The sequence below is a fragment of the Podarcis erhardii genome, assembly GCF_964252035.2.
Source record: "Podarcis erhardii genome assembly, chromosome: 9".
Lineage (NCBI taxonomy): Eukaryota > Metazoa > Chordata > Lepidosauria > Squamata > Lacertidae > Podarcis > Podarcis erhardii.
Window position 1 is genome coordinate 72,244,176 of NC_138512.1, and position 24,990 is coordinate 72,269,165.

General features: G+C 45.1%; 1 long non-coding RNA gene across 1 annotated transcript in view; it reads left to right on the forward strand.

The window, feature by feature from the left end:
* Positions 1 to 682: 682 nt before the first annotated feature.
* The window catches only part of LOC309350431, a 43,197-nt gene continuing 18,889 nt past the window's right edge, over positions 683 to 24,990 (forward strand). The window contains exon 1 of the long non-coding RNA XR_014160363.1: positions 683 to 821. This is a non-coding gene — a long non-coding RNA (uncharacterized lncRNA). The remainder of the gene's footprint in view (positions 822 to 24,990) is intronic.

Genomic DNA, 24,990 nt, shown 5'->3' on the forward strand with positions numbered 1-24,990 from the left:
ATTGGGGGGGGGGGCAGGTAAGCTCTGCCCAGCAACATTGATCATATGACACAGCACATGCACATCATTTGAATGGCAATGTCCATCAACTTTGGGGAGACCAGGCCCCCTCAAATATTTTATGGGGTGGGGGCAAAGGGACCTCGGCCCCTAGGAGTTGGCTCCTATGATTTGCACCATACATTTAAAGCACTTTCATATCTCTAACAGTCATGGAGAATCATAGGAACTGTGGTTTGTCAAAGGTTCTGGGAATTGTAGTTCTGTGAGGGGTAAACTACTGTTTCCAGGGTTCTTTGGGGTAAGCCATGGCTGTTAAAAGCGCTTTGTGCATATGGGTAGTATGGAAATGAGGTAGGGTGACATGGCCATATCATGTGCCAGTGGTCAGCCAATCAAACTTTGAACATTTTGTTCATCTGCTGAGGTATTCTGCTGCACAGTTCAGCTGTTTTGTAAAAGCCCAATGGAGAATATAACTACAGAAAAAACACAAACACATGAGGAAAGGAGGTCTTTTTTAAAAAAAGTCTGGGCCGTTTAAGTAAATTTGGCAGAGAGAATGAGGCTTTATGTACACAGAGTGTTTGGGAATGATAGCGCGGGCGAATGTAATACACCATGCCATAGCTAGGGCAAGATACACTGAGCTTAATAGATCACACAGCAGGGAACTGGGGCCAGCAAACACCGATTTGCACACTGTAAGGCATGTTGAAAAGGGCTTGCAGAAGACGCCAACCGTGGCGTGAGCAATCGGCTTTTCACCACTGGATGCCTGTTGACATTACCATAATGCATTCCTTTGGAGCAGCTCCCAGGTATAGTCATCCCATTGTGTTATATAAAGTCTCGTTTGGGAACAAACATGATATGGCTGCAACAAACGTGTGTCGGGGTCAGATTGGCACTGAAACCCTAAAAAGCAGAGGGAGCAGGGAGCTGGACCTTAGCACAGCCATACGTTTCTCCTCCCTCCAGCTGTGTGTGTGTGTGTTTACATTTTGTTTACCTCTCCTGTGAATATCGCCACCATGCAATAGCTGATATAGTGGATCAGTGCTACTTTCTGCCCACTCATGATTAGAGATGAATGGATCAGTCAGTTTTGGTTCTCCCAGTTTCTCATGTCTCCAAACCTGGTCTCCATATTAAATATATGGAGAGAGGGAGAGAGGGAGAGGGAGAGAGAGAGAGAGAGAGAGAGAGAGAGAGAGAGAGCCTATTGCTGCAGAAATATGGAGGAAGAATAAAATATAAGATTGGAAAAATGAGATTAGGTCGATCATTGGCCTGATACAGCAGGCTCTTCTTATGTTCTTAGGTTCCAGACCCCTATCCTGAATGAAAGATCTAAGAAGAGATGGACAATGTACAGAGATAGGCATTTGGGGTCTGCTCTTTGGCTAGGAGCTTGCCAGTGATCCTCTCCAGCTTCCTCTGCTGCTCTACAGAGGGGCCTTCAGAATTCTCCTTGGTCAGAGCTTTGCTTACATTTGGCTGCTTTTAAGGAAGTGAGTATAACATGTAGTTGGGCCCTGGACTGGGTTTACAAAGTTATGAAGCAATGCACTCCATGCTCGTTTTCTTTTAATTCACCGGGCCAAGTTGCAAAATAACCGTTCCTCTGGGCAATCCTTTTACAGGGAACCAGAAATAATAATTCATACTCATGACAAGAAAGAAATAGCCACAAAGGAGCCACAATTTCAAATACAATTGTAACAAGGCAGCTATGGTGCCATAAATCAGGTCCCCAAAGAGGTGCTGTCAGGTTGTTCATTAGATTAGGTACAACCATTTTATTCTTCTTAAAGCAAGGGCAGATTTAGTGTCTCCAAACTTTCCAATTTTTATTTCCATCAAGGAGAAGCTTACCAGGGTAGCAGGTGGGAATTTGGCCACTGCATGTGAATCACTCTGTCCGAGAATCTGTTCTGTGTTTCCTATGCTATGTAGGGTAATAAAATGCCTTTACAGCCAACATATAACTTTTCTCATAATGTATATACTATAAAGAACACACTTTCTCTTCCCCACTTGAAAAGTGATCCTGTGAGAATCATTTTAAGAATCTCCCCAATATTTTTGTTGCTAACTGCAAGGATTCACAAACAATCCCCCTACCAACCCAAGAAACATCGAAAAACTTACAGAAGTTGGAATTTGTTTTTTTCAAAACATGAGTATTAAAATCTGAATTTGAGTTTTAAATATCCAGGCATCTTCCAGCAGAAAAAAAAAGTGGGGATGGATGTTCAGTCTATAGGAGAAGGCGAGAGGTGGGATTGCAGGACCTCTCCATTGGCTCAGTTTAGAGACCAGCAACTTCCCATATAATGTTCCGTTTGGGCCACTTGCACCCAGTACTCCATGAATCTCATCCCAGAAGATGCCAATTATGTTGTAGACCTTTCCCATTCGAAAATGGTCTCCTTTCTCCCTTCCTGCCCAGAGCTGCAGGAGTGAAGGAACAAATTGCTCTTGCCAGAGGTCTGAACAGATCATTTGCAGTGGGCATTTGAAATTAGTCTGGGGACCTCAGGTTGCTCATCTGTGCTCTAGTATATAATGATATTCTATACCAGGGATGGGGAACCTCAGGTTTCAGGAGCCAGATGCATCTATCTCTAGGACCCTTGAGACTCTCCGCAGGCCACACCCCTTCCCTGGGCCACCCTCCTTCAGCAGCCCTAATTCGTAATTTCCTTGCCCGTGTCTGAAATGTCTCCCTGAACTCCAATGATGCTTCTTGGTTGCTGGGATGAAGATAGAGGTGCTCATGTGTAGAAGCTCTACTGCTGTCCAGATGTAAACTTTACATGTGTTGCTTTTGCCTCTGGCCCTGCCCAGAGGTTGCCCAGAAAGTAATATGGCCCTTGGGTCATCCATCCTGCTTCTAAAATTCATAAAATTAGTTCAGTTAGTAGAATCTCAAGGTTGTGGGTTCAAGCTCCACATCGTTTGCTGCACTGCAGGCGGTTAAACTAGATGCCCCTTGCGGTCTCTTCCAATTCTGTGATCTGTGATGCACTATAATATATTTAAAGAGTAGCCACACTCTTGGATTTCAAAACAGGGCAGGGTATTGGTTGAGAACATTAGTTTAGAGAAGATGGAATAGAGGCCTTGGCAGAAGATCTTGGCCAGAGACCTTAGGTTTGCAAACAGGAATGTTGCAAATATGCTGTGATTTCTGTTTTCTGTGTGTATGACATGTTGGTGTGCTTAGATTATAATATTGTGGTTATGATTTAATAGATAGAATACAGGGTGCAGCAGAAGGGGAGAAACAATAACTCCATGGAAAACAGGGTGGGAAGTCAACAACGATAAGAAAAAAAAGACATAATTGTATTTGGATTTCATATGCTAAAAATGTTGACATTTAATAAAATATATATTTTTTAAATGTTAGTGTGTGTGGATTTGTGAAGAACCATAGAATCATAGAATTGTAGAGTCGAAACAGACCCAAAGCGTCATCTAGTCCAACCCCCTTCAGAAGACAGTTGTTTGAAATACTTTGGATATGAAATATAATAATAATAATAATAATAAATTTTATTTATATCCCCCCCCTCCCCAGCTGAAGCCGGGCTCAGGGCTGCTAACAACAATAAAACAGTACAAAAGTACAACACAACACAACACTCTAAAATCATTCATTATAAAATTAATTCAAATCAAGCCACTGGCTTGATTGCCGAGGGAGGGGGTCAGGCTGTGCCCTGGCCAAAGGCCTGGTGGAACAGCTCTGTCTTGCAGGCCCTGCGGAAAGATGTCAAGTCCCGCAGGGCCCTAGTCTCTTGTGACAGAGCGTTCCACCAGATCGGAGCCACAGCCGAAAAAGCCTTGGCTCTAGTTGAGGCCAGCCTAACCTCTCTATGGCCTGGGACCTTCAAGATGTTTTTATTTGAAGACCGTAAGTTTCTCTGTGGGACATACCAGGAGAGGCGGTCCCGTAGGTACGAGGGTCCTAGGCTGTATAGGGCTTTAAAGGTTAAAACCAGCACCTTAAACCTGATCCTGTACTCCACCGGGAGCCAGTGCAGCTGGTATAGCACCGGGTGAATGTGATCTCGCAGCGAAGGAGTCTCGCTGCAGCATTCTGCACCCGCTGGAGTTTCTGGGTCAGTCTCAAGGGCAGCCCCACATAGAGCGAGTTACAATAATCTAGTCTGGAGGTGACCGTCGCATGGATCACAGTCAGGGCGAGAGAGGTATCCCCCTTTTACCTACACAGTTGGTCCTGTTGATGCTTGTTTTTGTCTTTCTAAGAAGAACAAAATCCCGCCAGTGATGGGTTTGTACCAAAATGTAACTACATACCTGAAGACTTGATCAAGGCATTTGAAAAGTCGTCGTGGTAGAGTCCCACCTAGAGAGCATCACTTCAGTGGCAGGCTGCCTTTTCTCTCACCTGAAATAATCATCACCACCATCATCGTGATGCAGAAAAATAGCACCTCAGGGGGATGCTGCTGCTGCAAACTTTCTCCTTGAGCTGCTAATTGTCCCCATTCAGAGAGGTTATTTCTTTTACATGCACAGGACTCCACCAAGCCATTTCTTTGAACGTTTAGCTTGGCTGCCTTCTACAGCAGCAGCAAATCTCTTACATGTCATGGGGAGTTTAGTGAAACGTGAAACCTTCCTTCTCCTTCTTCTCAGTCCATGTGACAAGACTCTCCGGCAAATGATCTGGCGGAGTGGGGATTGCAACGGCTTTTAATTTCTGACAGCCTTGTCGTGACAAAAAAGAGCAGTTGCCAAATGTGAACGTGTCACCCCATCCTGAGAGTGACATTGCAAAGTAGCATATTAGCTTTTTTAAAAAGAAAAATTTGAAGCGATAATATTCCAGGCCTTGAGATTTCCTGGGGATTGATGATTGGCTGGGGGAGTTGATGGCCTGAAGCAGAGCTCCGGGCTGTTAAGCAAGATGGTCATTAATTTCCCAGGAAATGGTTTGGTCGGAGGACTTCATTGCTATTATGGGATAATAGTTTTCAAAGACATGAGTTTTTGGGTTGCTGTTTCCTCCAACTCCCATCCTTAATTTTGTTGGAAAATAAGCAGTCTATTAGGAAACCTTGAGACTTGACTACTGTAATGCACTGTACCTGAGGCTGCCCTTGTACCTGGTCCAAAAGCTATAACTACTGTAGGTTATTGGCAAAATGTTACTATGTTGTGGAAAGAGCTGCACTGGTTGCTGATTTACTAACAGGCCAGGTTCAAGGATCTGTTGTTAATTCATAATTCAGCATTAAGGTGTGCCTGATTCCTTATGCTCCACCTCAGTCATGGAGATCTTCTGATGGAGAACTTTTGGTTTCCCTGCATACACCACTGATTTTTGGTTTACTGAAGACCAAGGGTGAGTGCTACTCAGAAAAGACCAACTGAAAGCAATGGGCTCAAGGTAGTAACTTTGATTTATTCAAATTCATTCATTTCAATGGGTTTACTCTAAGTAGGACTTACATTGGATGCAATCCCAAGCCTTTAGTGTGACAAGCCTATGGAAGAATGGGCGAAATAGTTGATTTCGTATTTATAAATCACGACATATGCTCATGCTGTTGTTTGTTACATCATTGCATCGTTGTGGTGTGTTTTTGAGCAAATAACCTTCTTTTTGCCTATCTTGAAAAAGTCAATAAAAATATCCCTCCCTCCCCAAATTATAATAATCAGTACCACAATTTGCAGAAATTCCTGGATCTAGCTTTCCAGTAGATGACCAGATTGTGAGAGGCATAAATCTTCTATCCCAGCTCAGATGGGCCTCAGCAAGCTCAATTGGAGCTAGCTCAACTGGAGGTGGGGAAAAAATCCTGTAAAAGTGTCTTAATTTTAATGTACTTTTCCTAAAAGTGGGTACCATCCAAACTTCAGATGCTGCTCAGTAGGGCTTAATGGACCAGTGGGGCTACTGCTGCATCTGCAGCCTTGCTCAACACATTGATAGTAGTGGAAGGTGAGCAAATAAATCACTGCAGCAGCCAGGAGGGGATGCTGCAATGGGGTCCAGCTCAAGCCCAATGCCACCAGAACTACCTTTGAAGGTGACCCAGAAACTACAACTAATCCAGAATGCGGCACCTAGACTGGTGACTGGAAATGGCCACCGAGACCACATAACACCGGTCCTGAGAGATCTGCATTGGCTCCCAGTACATTTCCAGGCACGATTCAAAGTGTTGGCACTGACCGTTAAAGTGCTAAACGGCCTTGGCCCAGTATACCTGAGGGAGCATCTCCACCCCCATCATTCAGCTCCGAGGGCCTTCTAGGAGTTCCCTCATTGCAAGAAGTGAGGTTACAGGGAACCAGGCAGAGGGCCTTCTCAGTAGTGGCACCCGCCCTGGGGAACGCCCTCCCATCAGATGTCAAGGAAATAAACAACTATCCAACTTTTAGAAGACACCTGAAGGCAGCCCTGTTTAGGGAAGTTTTTAATGTTTAATGTATTTATCATGTTTTTAATATGCTATTGGGAGCCACCCAGAGTGACTGGGGAAACTCAGCCAGATGGGCGGGGTATAACTAATAAATTATCATTATCATCCTGTTTCAGGGCATTTTTGGTCACTGCCTGTGTTGCAGATTCTGATGGGGCCACTTCAACCGACCCACTTTTGGCAGGTGGAAGGGGGAGCAGGCACCACTTCTCAGGTGAATGTGGGAAAGTCTGTGCAGACAGACACCTCCCCCCAATCCCGCCCCCAGCCCAGCAGAAAGGAGCTTTGGATTCCACTCTGTCCCAGTCCGTATTTCTGCAGCCATGTTGCAAGAGTGCAAAACTCAGTATTCCTTGCAGGGAGAAATCCATATCACAGTGACTTTCCTATTCTTCTCCCATCTTGCATGAAGAACCTCTAGTGGACTGAAAGGGAAGAAAGAGAGAGAACAGGGCTTTCCATCTTTCTATAGCAGCTGTCAGAAGTGATCACTGAGACAACCAGCCAGAGGCTCCTTTTGACATTGAGGTTTATATGTGCTCAGGAAGTGGGCCAGTGGCATACCCTCCATTAATTACAGGATCTGCTTGTGGGGAACAAATCGGAAGAACTCTTTGCTAGAGCTGACACCGGAGAGATAGATGATAGATAGATAAATAGATGATAGATGATAGATAGATAGATAGATAGATAGATAGATAGATGATAGATAGATGATAGATAGATGATAGATAGATGATGATAGATACATAGATAGATAGATGATAGATAGATAGATGATAGATAGATAGATAGATAGATAGATAGATAGATAGATAGATATAGATAGATGATAGATAGGTAGGTAGGTAGGTATGTAGGGAGAGAGAGAGAGAGAGAGAGAGAGAGAGAGAGAGAAGCCACAATCATGATGTCAAGTCAGCTGACCTCTGATCTTCTTTTTCAAGTTCTGGACATCTGACAATCACACGGAGGACTCCTGGAGTCAAACATGACCTAATTGATTTTCCAGCAAAAGCAAGTGAAGCCATACAACGAAGGAGATGAATGATGGACATGGGATACAACAATTGCTTCAATTACTCTGATTTCATATCAGACCCACCCGGGAAGGAGATGTGTTCTCCGCTCTTGCCCCTGTCATATCCACAGTGAAATGGATGCCGGAGGGATGGCAGTGACAGGAAATAAGGTGAAACATGCCAGCAAAGGAGAAATTTACTCATTTGCCGGCTCCATTTTGACCCTTCAGGGCTGTCATTGCACATCACCACAGATGCAACTCACCTCGGAGAAGTCAGATGCCCTAACTCAGAGGAGGGGCAGGATATCCGTCCACCACAACCGAGAGGTGAACGGACATGTACATGTTTTGAGAAGATCCTGAATGCAGACCTGAAACGGCTTAGCTAATGATTGGATCCTTCTAGGCTGCACCCTTTCAGGAGTCAGTTGCGTGTAGGAATGTATCATGTCATGAGAAAAGGCTTTTGGCAAGACCGCAGCACGAGAGAGGACAGTAATAAGGGCAGTGGGCTTCTTTTTATGGGGCATGAATGTATATGTGCAGTTAGGATTCCCACCTAAACTGCTGGTGAGGCTCCACTATTATATCTACTTAATGTTTTATGCTGGTGAGACAGTAATAGTGGAGCCTCATCAGCAGTTTAAGTGGGAATCCTATGTGCAAATGTTGCATCTCAGCAGTACAACACATGCTTTGGATGCAGAAGGTCCAAGAGTCCTTGTCCAGATCATCTTCCACAGAAGACGTCTGCCTGAATCTTTGGAGAGCCACTGTCAGTTTGTGTAGACAATGCTGGGTATCTCCAAATTTTTTTACACATCACTTGGGAAGACAGGTGGACTAATGCCAGTGTACTGGAAGAAGCAAAGATCACCAGTGTCGAAGCAATGATTCTTCAACATCAACTTAGTTAGACTGGTCATGTTGTGCGGATGCCTGATAATCATCTTCCAAAGCAACTGCTCTATTCCAAACTTAAAAATGGAAAGCGTAATGCTGGTGGTCAACAAAAGAGGTTTAAATACTCTCTTAAAGCAAATCTTTAAAAATGTAGTATAAACACCGACAACACTGGCCTGTGAGCGATCCAATTGGAGAACAGCCTTTACCAAAGGTGTTGTGGGCTTTGAAGACGCTCAAACTCAGGATGAAAGAGAGAAACGTGCGAAGAGGAAAGCACACCTGGCAAACCCTCACCATGATCAACTCCTGCCTGGAAACCCATGTCCCCACTGTGGAAGGACGTGTGGATCCAGAATTGGCCTCCAGAGTCACTTACAGACTCACTGTTAAGACCATGTTCATGGAAGACAATCTTATTCACCAAAGAAGAAGGAGAAGAAGGACTTGGCATATGACAGTGTCTTATATCTGCTCTATGTTTTATGCTAGGTGAGAGAGTAATAGTGGAGCCTCACCAGCAGTTTAAGTCGCTGTCATGGGACTAGCACACCCCAGCTGAGAACTTTCAGAAGCATTGTTTTCACTAGCTGTTACGTACTGTTCCTTTCAACTGGATAGTCCCATGAAGGGGTAATGACTTCTCTGGGCTGAACCCCTCTTTGAGCCCTCCCAATATTTGTTACTGGGCAGAGCACGCACAATGATCATCAGGGCATCACTTTTGATGTCATGATGTTGTATGGGATGCCTGGATACGATGCTATAGCGCACAATACCAGGAATACAGCAGCTCCTCCTCCTCCTTCTGCGTCATCATTTGGATTTGCTGGTGACACATGGTGGGGGGAAAAGAAAAGGCAAGATCTTGTATGAAACTGCACTGGAAAGCTGGTTTGTGTGAGAATGATGACCCAAAAGCTCAGTCTGATCTTCCAAACAGTTTCTTGTATTGTGTCACCGAAGGCCGAGGCTTTTAAAAGGGGGACACTTCTGTGTTGAAATCATGGCAGCCTTTTCTTCTGAGTGCAAGAAGCCTTAGAGGAAGAAGGAAAGAGCCACTTTCACAGCGGCCTTCATTATGTGCCTCTCTCATTGTGACCAGTAATGGCTTTGACATTTGCAGACTTCGCTTCGAAACCATGCCTGGCAGGCAGCAGCAGCAGCAGCAGCTCAGGAAGAAAATAAATAAATAAATGCCAAGATGGCCTCTTCACAGATGGCTTAAAGAGACAGCAAAACCTCATTGTTTTCACCTGCTTACAGAATGACCACTTCTCTTGGCTGGGGATCACGAGAAAGCCTGTCTTGCTCTGATAAAACCCTCTGGAGAAGAAACCGTCAACAGCTCCAGTGGTCGACTGCATAAAAGGAGCAGCTGTTGAAGATCATAAGGAGAACCCCTAAGAAAGGGCGAGGTTTCACTAGACTAGATCTAGGATCCATCTAGTCCTGGGTTGGAAGATCTTTTTTTTTTAAAAAAATAATTTTTATTAACCGGCCAATCAAATCAAATCAAATCACATCACATAAATTCCGTATTACAAAGCCGAATTATAAATTTTGTTGAGGGGACCCATATTTCAAGATCCGAAGGGGGATTCTGATCATCTTCTTGCTACTGCGTTAATGTCCAAATCAGTCCAAACAAAGTTCATAATTCTATCCAGTCTTATCTTGCTGTTTCCACATCACCTCTTGGTCATATATTTTCTCTTTTTTCTTTATGATCTCTTCTGATAGTCTCCTTAAGCCGATAAACACAAATAATAATCCTGTGTGAATTTTTCCGTTCTTCTAATTCTCAAATCGAGATGGTTTCCATATATCATCGCCTTCATAAATAGCAGCGCTCTTTCCATCATTAATTACAGAACTATTGTTCTTAAGTCCCACTGAGGAGTTTCACCCACAATATAAAAACAACTCTATTTCTCTATTTCTCCTCTCAGACTTAAGTCCTCCGACAGAACTTCCCAATATGGCGACGGCACTTTTAACTGCGTCATTCCAAAGCCCTTATACATTCCACGCTCTTCTCAAAACATGCTTTGGTTCGAAAGTTTATCTCCACACAGCCTTAAATCCACAGCTTAAGTCCTTAAAACGACATTTCTGGCTTGTGGGGGGGGGTTCTTGTTTAATCACATATAAGAAAGAAAGTAAGGTTTTTCCCCCCTCCCCCATCAGTCCCTTTGCCATACTGATTCTTGGCGTATCTTCTCGTGATTTATACTTGCTCCTTCGACTCTTCTTGTTTTATCAGAGATCTCTTCTGTTAGCAGTCTTTACTCCCCCTTCTTCCTTGAAATATGTGCATTCGCTTCATCCAAATTGTTTCTTTTGAAGTTCTTGCAGCTAGTGGCGAGGATCAGAGATGGTGTCCAGGAGTGCCGAAATCCCACAGGAGGGCATTGTGCCTAGTGCCCCCATCCCCACAAATTCGGGGGTGGTATAGGGCACAGCAGGCAAGGGCAGTCCCACCCCACAATCCTGGGGAGGGGGGTAGGGAGGCTATTTACTCCCATCACAGCCTCCAAATTACCTTGTGTGGGTTGGAGAGATGTTATTGTCAGCCATCTTCTGATGCGCCCCCTAGTGCCCCCCCCCCGGGTTGGAAGATCTTTTCCAGAGTGAGGGCCACATTCCCTTCTAGACAACATTCCAAGGGCCACATGCCAGAAATGGGCAGGGAGGGCCACAGGTAAAAGTGTGTGGAACAACACATGCAAATTTTGCCTTTGTAGAGTAGGCTACTTTCTGCATACCCCACCACAGCCCACAGTGGCTCTATGAGAGTCAAGCCATGCAAAAACACTCAGAGAGGGTATAAGGAGGTTTGTGGCCTGGGGGATGTGTGCCGCTGTTGAGGGATTGTATCCTTGGAAGAGTGCTGAGGGCCAAATAGAGAAGCTTGGAGGGCTACATGTGGTCTACTGGACCTGAGGTTCCCCATCTCTGGCCTATTGTTGACTTGTGGAAGTCAGCTAGTCAGCTGGAAGTCACCACACCTCAGCCAGTGTGATGTATGCAGTGCCCCAGCACAGTCTTCAGAGATTTCCTGCTCCCGGCAGAACAGCTTCTTCCAGAGTCCATGCAGCGGCATAGCTAGCTGCTCTGGCACCCAGAGTGGTGGGGTGGGGTGATCTTCCCACAAGGGTGCCGCGACGAGCTGCCCACAGAGTCTACCTGGAAGACACAAGTCCCATGCTGTCATTTTGGGCAGCATGGGGCCCCAAGCCTCTGCGTCACTCCCAGGAGAGACGTGTGGCTCAGGCACACTGCAGGCCAGGCCCAGTGGTAAGTGCTGCCCCCTGCGGTGTGCCATTTTGTCACCCCCTCAGGGATGACACCTGGGGCAAACCACCCCCCCACCCCACTTTCTATGCCCCTGAGTCCATGGGAATGGTAAATCTGGGTTAAACAATGGTGGTGGTGAGATGGCATTTTGATGAGGATGACATAATGTCACTTGAGAGGCCACCTTATCGCCTGCACACCCATTAGGTCGCTGTGGTCTGAAAGGCAGATTCTCCATCAAGTTCCAAGGATCTCATAAGCCTGAGCCATAGTAACTTAAGGCAGGGCTTTCGCTGTGGCTGCTCCTGTTCTGTGGAACAGCATTCCTATCAATATATGACAGCTGTCCACTATTTGCACTTTCTGGAAACAATTTAATATATTTTTATTACTAAGGCTTTCCTAGCTGCATGAATAGGCCTCTGCCGTGGGTGTCTGTATTATTATTTTAATCACTTGCTGTCATTCTCTGTGTTAATAACATATGAAGAGTATGCTGGATCAGGCCAATGGCCCATCTAGTCCAGCATCCTCACAGTGGCCAGCCAGATGCCTGTGGGGAAACTCAAAGCAGGACCCAACCACATGAGCACTGGTATTTAGAAGGTTGCTGCCTTCAAGTGTGGAGACAGAGCAGAGTTTTAAAGACTATTTTTCCCCAGTTGATTTTATCGTGTTCTGCACCTCTTGTTGAACTATGTGTGTGGAAGTTGATAAATAATGTGTATGCTGGGGGGGAAAGAAACTTGAATGGATGAGCACCTCCAAGTCCACAATAGGCTTCCATGTGGAAGCTGTTAGGTTTCTGTTTGTGCCACTGTGCAGTTTTTGGAGTCACAAGACTCTGTTTACATTCCAGACTGTTGGAAGTCTCACGGGAGACGGGAGACAGATGTTGTTGCTACTGGTTTCCTGTTTCTTTGTGCCAGTTGATTCTCTGACTTCACAGAGAGCAGATGTATAGTCCTGAGTAGTTAGAAATAAACGTAGCAATGTAGCTCATATATTTCTCATTCTTCTGCTGCTGTATGTATACTCTGCATAATGGGAACATGCCTGGAGCCTTATCAAAGGCTTAGGTTGTTAATCACCTTCGGAGGAGATTCTGAAGGCTCGACTGGAGGAGCAGCTCGGTCGAACGGACTTCCAACAGAAGCAGGGGTGTCTTGCCCATAGAGGCAAGTGGCTCAGGGCGCCAGGGTGCCAAGTTCTGGAGGGCTCCAGGGAAGAGGTGGTGGCTGGACACGGTGCCTCCCAGCATCAGCTCACTGCCCTGGCCCGCCTCCGCCATGCCGCACCGAAGCAGCACCGCGCCCGGAGCCTCCACCTGCCATGGCCACTGCGGCATGGGTGCCAGGGAAGAGGTGGAGGCTGGGTGAGGTGCGGCGCGGCGCCTCCCGGCATCAACTCGCTGTCCTCGCTTGCCTCGCTGAAGCAGCACTGCTCCCAGACCCTCCGCCTCTTACCCGCCAGAGGAGCCACCCTCCAGCCACTGTCTGCCTCCTCCAGCCCTGCAAAGCTGCCGGCAATGCTGTAAAAAGGTCGGCAACTCTGGGAAATGGGGGGGGGTGTCAGGGGGCGCTGGAGGGATCTTTGCACCACGGCACTGGATATACTTAAGACGGCCCTGTGTGGAAGAACCCTCAGCCCCATCAAAGTTGCATCTTGGGGAGCGCCGATGCTGGGCACTGATCTTCTGGGGTGCTGCAGCAGACGCTGCAACTATGACATCCAATTGAAGGTGAGAAGCGGAGGGGGGCTTATTTTGGTGTTGCTGAACTTTTGAGGTGCCAGGGTCTACCACTGACCCCATATTTCTCTCCAGTGCCTCCCGATTTGCACTGGAACAGTCCGGGCATCAGGAGGGCTCTTAGCTCTGTCCTGTTTCAAAGTTGACAACACAACAGAGTGGGTATAGGAGTGGGGGTGTGAGAGAGAGACATCTCAGTATTGGATTGTGGCTGATGTGTGTGCACCGCACAACCTCTAAGATTAATAGCTCAGAGTCAGGAAAGGAAGCATCTCAGACTGACAGCCCCATCTTGACCTGATGGATGAGATGTCCAGCTTAGCTCGGTTATAAAGCCAACAGCTTTGCTGGGCCATGGCTTTTTCGGAGATAGCAAATCCTTCCCCCTCCCCATTTGTAACATACCTTATACTGAACACCAACACAAATTGAGTATTGACTTCACTGGGGGAGGAGGGATGCATCTTCTTCTTCTTCTTTTATTGCCTTCCTAACAGCTTTTGAGTCTGTTCTTCTTGGTTAAGGTATCTTTCCATTGGGCATCTTCTGATTATCCAGGCAATTGGTGCAATGCCTAGGCGGCAATTTTTGCAAAGCCAGATTGATCCACCTATATACAATGCGGCAGGAAATCAAAGCATCCTGATTTCATGGCTCTTGATTGAGGCACTTGGGGGCTGGAGAGGGAGCGTGACATTTGCTCTCATCTTTTGGCTATTATTAGACCTCTTTGTCATTTCAGGCAAGCCAACATTCTCGGCAGGATTAAGCAACATTCAGTAATACTGGGTGTTTGAGATGAAAGGTGATGGGGGGAAAACAATGCTGTTCAGCTAGATCTGTTTGATTCTGTTGTTTTCTGATGTGCCATGAATAGTGTTAGCTGTGAGTTGTCAAAACTACCTGTTTCAGGAATGAATCTGCCCAGTTCATAATGCTCAGGAACAAAACAAATCAAACACTGCCCTGTATAATTCTTCTGCATCTCAGGATGGGAAACGAAGTATCCCTGCTAGCCATCTTATACTCCTGTGTGTGTTTATCAGCCAGGAAAACTGGCCACTCCCTGCTGTCTCAAAGTCTCAACGTAAATTTCTCATTTATTGACTATTTTTCATTGAGTGCAGCTATCCTACCCCCTCTCAGTCTCCTGTTTTCCAGGCTAAACATTCCAGCTCCTTCGACCATTCCTCATAAGGCTTGGCTTCTAGACCCTTGATCATCTTAGCTGCCTTCCTCTGCACACGTTCCAGCTTGTCAACATTCTTCCTAAATTGTGATCTGGATCCTTCTGCCTGTCCATTTAGGACTTGTAGCTTCCTTCTCTGTCTCTCCTGCGTCTGTCTTTCTTACTGATTTCCTTCCTCTGTCTTTCCTGCTATCACTGTCAGCCTTGAAGTTTGCTTTGCTGCCACCCATTCCCATCTATCACCACGACCCCCCTTTCCCTCTCCCTCTCCTTCTCCTTCAGCCCTGTTATTTCTTCCCTCCTCTTCTTTCTTCTTTTTGAAATTTAATTCTCCTTATCAGCTTCTGGATTGGCCCATGGTCACTGGATATCTGCTGCTGACACCTTAGGTTGACACCTACCAAGTTCCAGACTACATGCCCCACCAATCACATCCAGCACAGCTGTTGCAGTCCAAAACATCTGGAGGGCACCAGGTTGGCAAAGGCTGCCATAGGTAGGCACCGGGCCCCACAGTACCCCACAGTAGCCGTCAGTTGGCACCACCACTGCCAGGAGGAGAGAACTCTCCAGTGCTGACCCATAACATGTAAATGTCTCTTTCAGCAAAGCTACAGTTTCTTTCCCAATACTGCAGATCAAATATTTGTTCTTTGCTTCATTAGAATTTATATGGTTTGTTTTGCTTTTAAATCTCACTATCCAAATGTAGTGGATTTATTGAGCCTGCCAACCTTATGAAAATAGTTCTGATCTGAGCCAACATGGGCTTTTTTTTGCATCTTCAATGGTTGTGATATGGTAATAAAGGTGCAATCCTATGCACACTTTCTTTAGAGTAAACCCAATTGAATTGTGAGGTTTACTTCATCAGATTAAGAATATATGAAGCTGTCTTATTCCGAGTCAGACTATTGGTCCGTCTAGTTCAGTGTTGTCTATACAGATTGCTAGCACTCTCTAGTGTTTCAGACAAGGGTGTGAGTGGCTCTGTGGTCTAAACCACTGAGCCTCTTGGGCTTGCCATTCAGAAGGTCGGCAGTTTGAATCTCTTTGATGGGGTGAGCTCCTGTTGTTCTGTCCTGGCTCCTGCCAACCTAGCAGTTCGAAAGCACACCAGTGCAAGTTGATAAATAGCTACGGCTGCGGCGGGAAGGTGAACAGTGTTTCCGTGCGCTCTGGCACTTGTCACAGTGTTCCGTTGTGCCAGAAGTGGTTTAGTCCTGCTGGCCATATGACCCGGAAAGCTGTCTGTGGACAAACAACAGTTCCCTTGGCCTGAAAGTGAGATGAGTGCTGCAACCCCATAGTCGCCTTTGACTAGACTTAATCGTCCAGAGACATCACCTTGCCAACAAAGGTCCGTATAGTTAAAGCTATGGTTTTCCCAGTAGTGATGTATGGAAGTGAGAGCTGGACCGTAAAGAAGGCTGATTGCCGAAGAATTGATGCTTTTGAATTATGGTGCTGGAGGAGACTCTTGAGAGTCCCATGGACTGCAAGAAGATCAAACCTATCCATTCTTAGGGAAATCAGCCCTGAGTGCTCACTGGAAGGACAGATCGTGAAGTTGAGGCTCCAATACTTTGGCCACCTCATGAGAAGAGAAGACTCCTTGGAAAAGACCCTGATGTTGGGAAAGATGGAGGGCACAAGGAGAAGGGGACGACAGAGGACGAGATGGTTGGACAGTGTTCTCAAAGCTACAAACATGAGTCTGACCAAACTGTGGGAGGCGGTGGAAGACAGGAGTGCCTGGCGTGCTCTGGTCCATGGGGTCACGAAGAGTCGGACATGACTAAATGACTAAACAACAACAACAATCGTCCAGAGGTCCTCTATCTTTACCTGCCCTACCTGGAGATGCTGGGGATTGAACCTGGGAGCTTGTGATGCAGAAGCTCTGCCAGTGAGCTTGTCAGGCTTCAGGAAATCAGCTCCCCTCCCCCCTTTGGCCATAGATAAGCAGAACAAAGGAAAAGGAGTCTTCTTACCAGTTAGAAACTTTAATGATCACAGCAAGAGAACAAAGAATCAATTTCCTAGGAATGAAGGTGCTCCCAATTAAGGGTTCCACCCACTTCCTCCCTAGTCATCCACGTCACTACTGCATCTTGTAACCTGAGCTTTCTGTGCTCTTATTTGCTTTTCTTGACCTTGGGCTATCTAGCGACTGTGAGTCTGTTAACTGTCGCCCACTTTTTCTTCTTCATCCAGTATTTTCCAGCTTTTGTCTTTTGAACTATGTTCCTCTGCAAAACCACTGTTCCAAATACTGTCCTCCTGCTCCTGGGAAGATTCAGGATCAGGACCATTCCTCCTCAGTGCAGCCCTCCTCAGCACGGTCCCTGACAGAGCTAGAGATATTCCCCTGCATCCTTTGGGTCTCCTTGGGAACAGAATGTGAGACTAGATAACGTATTTTCTCTGATCCAGCAAGGCTCTTCTTATGCTTTGATTGCAATGTAAAGCTCTGTAAAGCACTTCATACTGCTTGTGGAAACTCACATGGTTGAGTGTTTCTCCATGCAAAAATTCATTGCACACAGAAAACTAGCAGGTCAGGGAGCAGTGTAGACTGCGTCCAGGCTATCTAAAATGACCTCTGAGGAAACATACATAGAAATGTGTGGTAAGATTGCAGATGAATCTAGCACAGGGTGCCTGTCAGTGATCTAAGACTGAGGGATCAGTCCTTCAGCACAAAAGAACATTGTCTTCAAAGGATGTGCTTGATAAACCTCCTCCCCTGCTTGCAGCAAAGCTAAAGAATTATTAAGCCCCTGCTGGGCCATCATATTTGGTTTGTATTGGTGCAAGAAAAAAGTAGGTATAAAAGGAGAATTCTCTGGATCCCAATATCCAGGTTTGGGACATCCAGGTTCTTGTGAGAGAACCTCTGCAGAGATTTAAAATCATAAAATATGCAGCAAATTAAAGCATAGAAATATAGGCTGATAGACTGTTAAAATATGCCTTTGTGAGCTCCAAACGTTTCCCTCTTCCCATAGCATAGAAAAAGACCATACATTTGACAAGCTAAAAATGGTTTACTTACAAACTCTTCAAAGGTCAGGTTCATGTGCTTTTACTTACATCAATCAGAAAGGTTGTACAGGCAGGAAAAGCTGGCTTAGTTACAGTAGTGAAATTTCCTAAATTATTGGTATAGGAACTCAAAAGTGGCTTGCGAGAGCCATGTGGCTTAGCCTCTTCACATGCTGAACTTCTCAGGAAGATTGAAAGGGAACGAAGCCTTGATTACCTAGTCCCTCCCAATGTGAACTAAGTCTGGCAGGACAGCTTACTCTATGGTCTTAACCCCTTCATGTATTAATTAGACTTAAGCATGCTGTTTATATGAGACTGTTTATCTCACAGTTTGATGGGTCACAAGTTGTTTGGATTTGCATTAGATCAACTTTTAGGTGAATTTTAAGAACGTTTTAAGATCAAAGACATATTTTAAATTGTACTGCTGCATATCACCTTTAACTCTGCATACATTAGGCTCTCTTCCACGTTCTGCATTCCCAGCTCTGAGGGATCATCATAATTATTCTCCTTTCGTTCTGTCAGATCCACCGGGAGTGTTTTCATATGGCAGATTTTGCTCATTAGATATAATATCCTTTCTTGTTTTACAATTCCCCTGTAGCTTTATTCTGTGACTTTCCTTGGACCATGCAAGAGCTGCTGAAATGATGGTCTCTTATGCAGAGGCATTCCAGAGGCTTTGCATTAACTTATCTATGTTCAAAGAAGACATGTCCTAGCAATTGCAGGATTGTTGCATATTAGGGTTCTCCATCAAAGGGTTGCATTTTCATTCATGTATTCAGTGAGTGAAGTCCAGCTGCCTTTAGCCCATCATATGTTTTCCTGACAGAAGTACATTAACAACTCATGTCTCTAGGCTCCATGTGACTACATCCTTCTTCCTTGATCCTCATCCTCACACCCCAAACCTCCACAGCCCTCACACCTGGATTCACCACGGCACTTCTTTCATCCTTAAATGTGAGTCCCTATCCAAACTCACCTCCTATTTTTCTTACCAAAACCACGTGGATTTGTAACATTTCATATCTGACCTTTGTTCCTTGGCAGCAGGCACACCAACTCCTAGGGGTGAAGGGGTCTTTGTACCCCTCAATAATCTATACCTCCATAAGTGGATCATATAGCCATTTAAATCAGGGATAGAGAACCAGTGACCCTCCAAATGTGGTTGGACTCCAGATCCCATCATCTTCATCCACCATGGCCAATGGTCAGCAATGATGGGAGATGTAGTCCAGAAACATATGAAAGCCACGGGTTCCCCATCCTGAAATTCAAATGAGAGTGATGGAGAAGAACTTGGTTTGTGCATTTTAATTTTTAAATAGAGCCTCTTTAGATTTTTGTTGTGGTTACTTGCCACATTTCCAGTAAATTTTTTAAAAATAAAATCATTCTATCACTGGATGGCAGTAGAGCTATAATACAAATTTATAGACACACAGATGCTGCAGAGATGCATCAGAGGCCATATTTATGTTTCTCTGTATATTTCTCTGCAGTTCCAGTTTGTATTATAAGCTTTAAGAAGTGTCAAGCATAGGAAGGACCTGCATTTCCAGATGGGATTAATGCTGAATATATTTTATTTGCCCAGACACCATAAATAATGGGAGGTGAGGTCTAAAATTCCTCTAAAAATTTTTTTGGGGGGATATAGATGGCTCCAAACTTGGCAGAGTATTTTTTTAAAATGTAACTTTCTTGCTATGTTTTAAAACTTACTTTGCACGGCAGTTCCTTTCCAGCTGTAATGTTACGGTATCCTATTGTAGAGATGGATAACCTAAGTGCAGGGAATGGATGACACCGTTCCCTTCCCATGCCTCTCTGTATTATCTTTGCAGCTCTCTGAAGGTGAGACACTCTCCTGAGCCGTGCCCCTCCCCTCCCCTGCTCTGCACCCTTCCTTGTGTGTTTTTGCCTTCCTGGCATGTGTCCTTGAGCTCAGTGGGTAGAGCAGGTTCTGTCCCCAGCATCTCCAGCTCGAGAAGAACTGCTGCCAGCCAGTGTAGGTCAGCCTTTCTCAAACTTTGGTCCCTTGATGTTCTTGGACTACAACTCCCATCATCCCTAGCTACCAGGACCAGAGATTATTGGAGCTGTAGTCCAACAACTTCTGGGGACCCAAGTTTGAGAAAGGCTGGTGTAGACACTACTGAGCTAAGTATAAGGCACCTTCCTATGTTTCTTTGTTTCCAGATCAAGTGCCAGAGACAGGAACATAGTCAAAGATGGCAAAGCAAGGCATCATTTGCTGTTGCTCTATCAGATAAGTCCATGCAACACAACTTAGAGCTGATGTTATATCTAGCCAGCCAGGCTCTTATCGGTACCTCAAGCCACATGATCCACACTGAACTGAAGAGTTCTGGAGCTTCCATTATCCCTGACCATTGGCCGTTAAGGCTGGGGCTGATGAGAGTTGGAGTCCAGTATCTGGAGTTCCCCATCTCTGGTGCACACTGATTGATAGCAACTCTACATGTATTCAGATTGTTTATGTAGTCTAGCCTGTAGCTCTTCAGACTCTTCATGGTGCTGATAACACCAGGGGTGCAGGTGTTAAATGGAGATACTGGGTTGAATTTTAGACTTTCTACATGCAAGGTGCTTTACCTCTGAACTATTACCCTGATTGTATGCATGTCATCATGCTATGCAACCAATAAGATGTGGCTGTAAGTGGCCATCACTTAAGACAAGTGACGGCATTGGAAAGTGAGGGCAAATGAAACTTGCAGGCCAATATTTTTGCAAAGGATGGCGAAAAGTGGTTGAAAATGTTCACAAAAAACCAGCGAGCCATTTCAGCTCAGTCTTTATCCCCATTGTTGCTATGATTGCCTGTTTTATTCTGCTGTATCCTGAAGTCTCAGGACAGTTTCCAATGCAGTGTTTAATCTGCAACAGCTCATTTAAACATGCAAGGCCATCACCTGTTGCCTGGCATAGTCGCTGCTTTTTGAAGAGTTAAGGGAGGAAGCCAGATTTGCAAGGGACTACAAGAATGCTGTGATCTGCTTCTCCTTCCTCAGCAATTAGGCCAATTTGCGGAGTGCAGATTGAGACCAACACAGCAGGCTTATGGAGGCATTTCAGATGTTTGCTGGAAGGAGTTCACAGGGAAGGAACACTGTCAAAGTAACCGCCGAAGGCAACCAGAACCAACAAGTATGACAACAGAACAATCGCCTGCCCCCAGAATAACTTTGTTTCCCTCCCCATCTCAAATTATGCCTGAACTGCAGCCAAAGTCTCTCTCTCTCCCTCTCTGCTGGCACATTAGTCAGAGCTTTGACAAAGAGTAAAAAAAGAAAAGAAAAGGGGAATAAGACAAAATAACTTTCACAGCAGCAGCTCCTACAAGAACACTGAGAATATTCATTGCCAAACAGGTACCCTAAATAACGAGACAATAAGGCAGAAAAGGGACAGTTCCACCGCAAGCGATGGAAGAAGGAGACAAAATTGTCTTTCTTGCTTGTCTTCCCTGCTGGGTTTCATTCAATTGACTAGCCGGTTTCCTTTGCTTTACAGCTTTGTTTGCACTATGTCTGTTACTTACTGATACTTGCCTCGCATGCATATGCTGCATTGGTGCTTTTCCCTGGTTGGCTATAAAATAATAATAATAATAATAATAATAATAATAATAATAATAATAATATTTTATTTATACTCCACCCATCTGGCTGGGTTTCTCCAGCCACTCTGGGCAGCTTCCAACAGAATATTAAAATACAGTAACCTATTAAACATTAAAAGCTTTCCTAAACAGGGCTGCCTTCAGATGTCTTCGAAAAGTCAGGTAGTTGTTTTTCTCTTTGGCATCTGGTGGGAGGGCGTTCCACAGGGCGGGTGTCACTACTGAGAAGGCCCTCTGCCTGGTTCCCTGTAACTTGGCTTCTCACAGTGAGAGAATTGCCAGAAGGCCCTCGGCGCTGGACCTCAGTATCTGGGTAGAACGATAGGGGTGCAGATGCTCCTTCAGGTGTACTGGACCGAGGCCATTTAGGGCTCTAAAGGTCAGCACCAACACTTTGAATTGTGCTCAGAAACGTACTGGGACCCAGTGTAGGTCTTTCAAGACTGGTGTTATATGGTCTTGGCGGCTGCTCCCAGTCACCAGTCTAGCTGCCGCATTCTGGATTAGTTGTAGTTTCTGGGTCACCTTCAAAAGTAGCCCCGCGTAGAGCGCATTGCAGTAGTCCAAGCGAGAGATAACTAGAGCATGCAGCACTCTGGTGAGACAGTCCATGGGCAGGTAGGGTCTCAGCCTGGCTACCTATGCCACTGCTCCCCTGAGCTTAAATACATGACCTTTCACACACCCTTTCAAACACACAAATTATGAGAGGACCCCAAACTTCGCAGAAAGAGAAAGAAAGAGAATGAGAAAGAGAGGACCTGAAGTACAGGACAAAACGTTTATCAATACAGGATGCAGCATTTTACAATGAAACATGGGAGAAGCCGGTATTATACAGCACAGGTGGCAACCCTACTAATCCACAGGTTCCCTGTCCCTGTTTCAAGGCATTTCACTTGGAGTTGGAGTGGGGGGAGAAGAGAGGATGTCCTTCCAAAGCAAGCCTAGCCAGTGGAAATGTATGGTTGAGCTCCTCCACAGGTTTTGATGTTGGCACTGAGAAGTGGCTTGGATGAAGCCATGGACTTGCATTAGCAATGACAGAAGGCTCGCTTAAGTGCTGCAGTGACTAAGGGCAGGTTGCTTGATCATAAAGCAGGGTTTGAGAATTTAAAGGTTTTGTTTTTTGTTTTTTTAAAAAAAGTCTTTTGCCACTTGCGGCCTCTCCAGCTGCTCTTGCAATAAAGCAGAGGTCAACGCAGGCCCCTTCTGCTTATAAAACATCTGCTAAGTTGAAGCAGGTTAACGACAAAGTGCAGAGCTGTCTGTTTCAAGCGGGCAACTTAATGCATACTGGAGAATTGCCTTCATTGCCCTTGATTACAAAGGCAAAAGAGTTGGCAAAGCTGGCTCAAAGCGCCTTCTACGTTCACTTCTGCTTTGCAGAGCAGACACCTCTATTTCTCTTTCTGAAGGATGCATCAAAATAGCCCATCAAGTTTTGCCCCTCTGATAGGAAGCAGAGGAATGGGGTGATATCGGCTGTTTTTAAGGTGTTTGGAGAACTGTCCTGAAATGTTTCAGGTTAGCTTATCTTTACCCTGTATACTTTAAAGATACAGACTCTCCAAATGTCCCTATTTTCCAGGGACATCCCTGATTTAGAGAAGCCATCCTGGTTTCTGATTTGATCCCAGAATGTCCTGCTTTTCCTTAGGATGTCTCTATTTTCATTGAAGAAATGTTGGAGGATATGGAGTCATCTGTCCCCATAGCCATCTGAAGGCAATCCTGTATAAGGAAGTTATTTTTAAATGTTTAAAGCTTTATTATGTTTTTCTGTATGTTGGAAGCCACCTAGAGTGGCTGGGGCAACCCAGTAAGATGTGTGGGGTATAAATAGTAAAATTATCATTATGTAATGGGGTATCCCCATTTTCATCAGAGAAATGTTGGAGGGCATGAAAAAACTCTGTCTCCCATTCACCCCCTGTCTTCATTCACACTTGATCACACTTTAAACAGTCCTCTAAAGAATTCTGGGAGCTGTAGTTTGTTAATGGTGCTGAGAGATGTTATGAAATCCCTGTTTCCCTCTCATCCAATTTCCAGAGTGGTTTAACAGTCAGACCCTTTTCAAAAGGAACTCTGGGAATTGTACCTCTGGGCAGTGAAAGGAGATTTCATAACAACTCTCTGCATCTTTAGCAAACCACACCTCCCGGAATGCTTTGGGGGAAGCCAAGAATGTTTATATGATCATAGTGCTTTTTATGTATGTTGTGAATGTGGCCTAATTCAGTCTCTCCCTCTCCTCCTCCCTTCTCTCCCTCAGTGGGAGAGAAAGCTCATTGGAATAGCCAACTACTGGCCAGCGTCCTCCATTATTTTTCTCCCAGAAGACACCAGTGTTGGTACATCGTGGATCAAGTTATCTCATCCAGGAAAGATAAAACTAGATGTGTTCAGCTGATTTATGGTACCCAGTCCTAAATATCAGATAACATCTCCTAGTGCTTTCATGTAGATGTTAGATAGGCCAAAGAAGGATAAGCTGGAACCCTGCAGAATCCCATGAGTAAACTGTGAGAGAGCTGAGCACTACCAGTCCCATTCCAGCCAATGGACAAGGGACAAAGGCAGCAGGAAAAGAGACCATATCCCACAAATGTCCCAGAAAAAACTGGGGAAAGCTGTTTATTATCATAAGAGAGTGGTGGCCATTTTGGTTGCTGTGGTCTCACATGATTTCGTAGCATGATTTCCCCCTGATGAAAACACTTTCATAGAATCATAGAATCATAGAATCATAGAATCATAGAATCATAGAATCATAGAGTTGGAAGAGACCACAAGGGCCATCGAGTCCAACCCCCTGCCAAGCAGGAAACGCCATCAGAGTACTCCTGACATATGGTCGTCAAGCCTCTGCTTAAAGACCTCCAAAGAAGGAGACTCCACCACACTCCTTGGCAGCAAATTCCACTGTCGAACAGCTCTCACTGTCAGGAAGTTCTTCCTAATGTTTAGGTGGAATCTTCTTTCTTGTAGTTTGGATCCATTGCTCCGTGTCCGCTTCTCTGGAGCAGCAGAAAACAACCTTTCTCCTTCCTCTATGTGACATCCTTTTATATATTTGAACATGGCTATCATATCACCCCTTAACCTCCTCTTCTCCAGGCTAAACATGCCCAGCTCCCTTAGCCGTTCCTCATAAGGCATCGTTTCCAGGCCTTTGACCATTTTGGTTGCCCTCCTCTGGACACGTTCCAGTTTGTCAGTGTCCTTCTTGAACTGTGGTGCCCAGAACTGGACACAGTACTCCAGGTGAGGTCTGACCAGAGCAGAATACAGTGGCACTATTACTTCCCTTGATCTAGATGCTATACTCCTATTGATGCAGCCCAGAATTGCATTGGCTTTTTTAGCTGCCGCGTCACACTGTTGTTTTTTTTTTTTTTAAAAAAATAATTTTTATTGGGTTTTTACATTTTATAACAACAAACACACACACAAAGACAAAGACAAACAAACACACAAATACAATTACATACCCTAAGTTTCTTTACCCACTTTCATTGACTTCCCCCCACCCCCTCCTCTTACATCCCAATTCCAAAATTAATTCAGCAAGTTCTTACCTAACCTCTTAAAGATATTCACATTGCTTTTAAAAATTAAATTCTTTTGTTTATCTAT